The sequence below is a fragment of the Protobothrops mucrosquamatus genome, unplaced genomic scaffold (genome assembly GCF_001527695.2).
Source record: "Protobothrops mucrosquamatus isolate PMUCROS unplaced genomic scaffold, P.Mucros_1.0 scaffold3611, whole genome shotgun sequence".
NCBI lineage: Eukaryota > Metazoa > Chordata > Lepidosauria > Squamata > Viperidae > Protobothrops > Protobothrops mucrosquamatus.
In genome coordinates this window covers 100,806-104,932 of record NW_015389574.1, presented here as the reverse complement: position 1 = coordinate 104,932, position 4,127 = coordinate 100,806, and positions in this window count along the sequence as shown.

Below are 4,127 nucleotides of genomic sequence, written 5' to 3'. Positions count from 1 at the left end.
AAAATGCAGACGTAAATTGCACTCCCTTATCAGATATGATGCGTTGGGGTGCCCCATGCAATCTGTAAATATGCTGGATGAAAAGTTTCGCTAAGGCTTTTGCAGTGGGAATCTTTTGGCAAGGGATAAAGTGCACCTGTTTGGAAAACAAGTCTGTGACCATCCAGATGACAGTATTCCCATTGCTTTCTGGTAATTCCACTATAAAATCCATGGCTATTTCCCTCCAGGGGGCTGAGGGATTTGCCACTGTTTGTAACAGTCCGGGCTATTTCCCTTGCAACCTCTTTGCAGTTGCGCACGTTGGGCAGCTGGCCACGTAACTTTCTATGTCCTTTTTCATGGATGGCCACCAAAATTGCCTTTTAATTAAGTGTAATGTTTTTACAAATCCAAAATGCCCGGCTGATTTTGTGTCATGGCAAAGCTTCATGAATGTGACCCTCTGGGTGGTTGGTATATATAACTTTCCTCCCACCCAAGGCAGTCCGTCCTTAATTGTGCACACGTGTCTATTTTTCTGGAACCATTCATCTGTTTCCAAAGTTTTCTGGGATTCAATTCCGGTTTGGCTACCCAGCTGCGGTTTTACTTTAGCTTGGGCTCTGGTAGTTACTGGTGCTGTCAGTTGTGATTCTGCCATAAGTGGTTTAGAATCGGTGGCTCGCGTGCTGTTCTTTCCCCCCGGCAAGTGCTTGAGCGTAAAGTGGAATTGGTGAAAATGTTGGGACCAGCGGGCTTGCTTACGGTTGAGCTTCCTGGGTGTTTTCAAGGCTTCCAGGATTTTGTTGTCAACGCTGCTAATATTGAATATTCTTGCTTTGACAAAATATGCAGAACTGTCTGGTACTTTTAGAGTTAATTCAGAGGAGAAGGAGAGAGGAGAGAAAAGTGCGTGGAAGGGAACGGAAGTGAATCTTTGCCCTCCAGGTTAATTGGAAGATGTGAATCATGACCCCAAAATAGGGGAGGAGAAATGCCTGGAATGTTATGTGGAAAGGAAGGGAAATTCAGATCTTGGCATTCTCCATGCCGTGCTGACACTCCGTAACACTAATAAAGGCTTTTTAGGTTAAAAAATGCCTGAAAGTTCTTTGAAGTGTTTCATTAATCAGACACATGACATTTGTGGTCTGTCCACACCTGAAAAGGGATCTTATTCCCTTCCAGGAATTGGCGCCACGTAAGTAATGACCAACGTATCCCGTATGCCTCTTTCTCCCACACGGGCCAGCGCTGTTCCATTTCGGAGAGTTTCTTGGACGTATACGCGCAGGGTTGCAATACCCCTTCATTGTTTTCTTGTAATAGTACAGCCCCCACTGCCACATCACTTGCATCCGCCTGTATTACGAAGGGCTTATCCATGTCTGGATGCTTCAGTACTGGTTCGGCAGAAAAGAGTCTCTTTAATCTCTCAAATGCCACTTGGCATTCCATTGTCCATTTTAGTGGCTGGCTAGGTTTCACTGAGGATTCTCCCTTCGTTTTTAGTAAGTTCGTGAGGGGCAGGGCTATCTGGGCAAATGAGGGAATGAATTGGCGGTAAAAGTTTGTGAAGCCCAGGAAACTATGCAGCTGCTTTCTTGTGCGAGGTGGTGCCCATTCTAATACTGCTCTGACCTTCTCTGGGTCCATTTCAATGCCCTGTGGGAATATGCGATAACCCAGGTAGTCTATTCTTTCCTGGTGGAATTCGCATTTTGATAATTTGGCATATAGGTGGGCAGCTCGCAGTTTCTTTAAAACCGCTCTGACTAGGTTGACATGTTCCTCTTTGGATTCAGTGAAGATAAGGATGTCGTCTAAATAAACCAGGACCCCCTTAAATAGGTGCTCCCTTAGTACCTTGTGGATTAATTGCATAAATACTGAGGGACCCCCTTGTAATCCAAATGGCAAAACTTTGAATTGGTAGCACCCCATTGGGCAATTAAATGCGGTCTTCCGTTCATCCCCTTCCTTAATTCTAACGCAGTAATACGCTTCCCTTAGATCTAGTTTAGTAAAAATTCTTCCTTTCGATAGGTGTGATAACATGTCCTTCATGAGGGGTAGGGGGTATAGGTTGCTTTCACTGATTGTATTCAATAGGCGATAGTCTATGCATAAGTGTAAAGAGCCGTCCTTCTTCTCTCTAAAGAGGACTGGGGTGGCCACTTTAGGGTTGGCAGGTTCGATGAACCCCCTTTCTAGGTTTTTCTTTATGAATCTTTCCATTTCCTCCTTCTCCTTTGGGCTCATGGAGTATAGTCTGGGCTTCGGGAGTTTTGCCCCGGGCTTGAATTCTATGGCACAGTCCATGGGTCAGTGGGGGGGGGGGAGCTCATCCGCCCTCTCCTCACTGAAGACTTCAGCAAGATCTCTGTATTCCTCTGGTATTTCGGGCAGCCCCTTTTCTTCTCCCATGGATGCTTTTTCCATTCTTAATTTTGGTAGATCCCCTTGGGGTTTTAAGTCCGTAGGGTCCCCCTTCGGGAAATTGATTTCTGCCGTCCTCCAATTTACCCAGGGGTTCCATTTTTTTAACCATTCCAGTCCTAGGATCATCGGGCATTCCATGCCTGGGGTCACCATGAACGTTATGTCTTCCTCATGGTTTCCCAGGGATAGGTGGACTCGTAAAGTGACTAGGGTAGCTGGCACCCCCCCTGCTATGGACCCATCTAACTGGCCAAATGAGATTGGTTGTTCTAGCCTCCTCGACAGAATGCCCAGATTCCCCACTAGCATCGGACTAATGAGGCAGTGGGTGCAGCCAGAGTCTATTAAGGCTTTCACCTTGACAGCTTTGGGCATGGAGGGAATTAATATAGTCACTGTCTTGAGGATGGGTGCGATGAGTCCACTTACCAGGGGTTCGCCCTCCGAGCTGTTGTCTGAGGCGTCCACTGGCCCTGCAGTGTAGGCTGGAGTTCCTTCCCCACGTTGGGCAGAGGTTGGGGATTCCACAGCCTCTATCGCTCTCATGGCGGGTTCTTTTGGCTTAGCTGGGGACTTCCCGGATTTACTGGCCGGTGATCTGTCTGGGTTGTGCTGGGGGGCTTTCGAGCAGCATTCTACAGCCCGATGCCCCTCTCTCCCACATTTGAAACAGCTCGTTGGCTTCTTGGCCATAGCCGGTGGCTTCGCTGGCTCGCGTGTCGGCTCAGGCGGCGAGCGGCCCCATGGTTTTGCTCGGCAGTGCCTCTTCAGTAGGTCAATCTTTGCTTCCTCTGCCAGGACGTACCACTCGTCGAGTTGCTGTGGGTCCCCCTGGGGCAGGCAAGCGTCATACAGATCGTAATTTAGGCCATCTTTGAAATGGCTAAGGAGGATGGCTTCCAGCCAGTTCAGCTTGCTGGCAATGGCCTGGAATTCTTGCGTACTGTATATTCGGCTACCGGGTGTCTGCCTTGCCTCACCGTTTTGATTCTTTCGTGGGCTTTGCGATCAGCCAGGGGGTCCTCAAATCGCCTTCTCAGAGAGGACATGAAATGGTTGAAGTCGTTGAGCTCTGGGGCATCGGAATCGTGCAAATTCACCACCCAATCTGCGACCGGTCCGTCCAGGGCGGATTGCACGATACAGATACGGGCTTCATCGCTAGGGATGTGCCGCCCGTATTCCTCCATGTAGCTGAGGACTTGGGTTAGGAAAAACCCCAAGCGTGTCGGCTCCCCCTTGAATTTTGCGTCCAGCGGCGGGAGTCTTTGAATGGATTGGTGCCTTCGCCATCGGTGGTATTGTCTTTCATCCGGATCGCCATCTGCGGGTCGGCGGGGAGTGGGGGCTGCTGAAGTGGTCGCTACTGGATCAGCGGACGTCCCCAGGACTGCAGGAGTGGAGCGGCGGTGCTGGCGGGGCGGCTGCAGGCGGGGGCGCGGGGTGCATCGGCGGCGGGCTGCCCCCGGAGCCAGAGCCGGCGAGGCTGGTGTTTTGGCAGCCACGGGACCCGCTCTACACGGGGGGGTGGCGCTGGCGGTGTGGCTGTAGGCAGGGGCAGGGGCGCGGGGTGCATCAACGGCGGGCTGCCCCCAGAACCGGAGCCAGCGAGGCTGCTGTTTTGGCAGCCGAGGGGCCCGCTTTGCACGGGGGGGCGGCGCGGGGTGCATTGAAGGTGGGCTGCCCCCGGAGCCGGAGCTGGT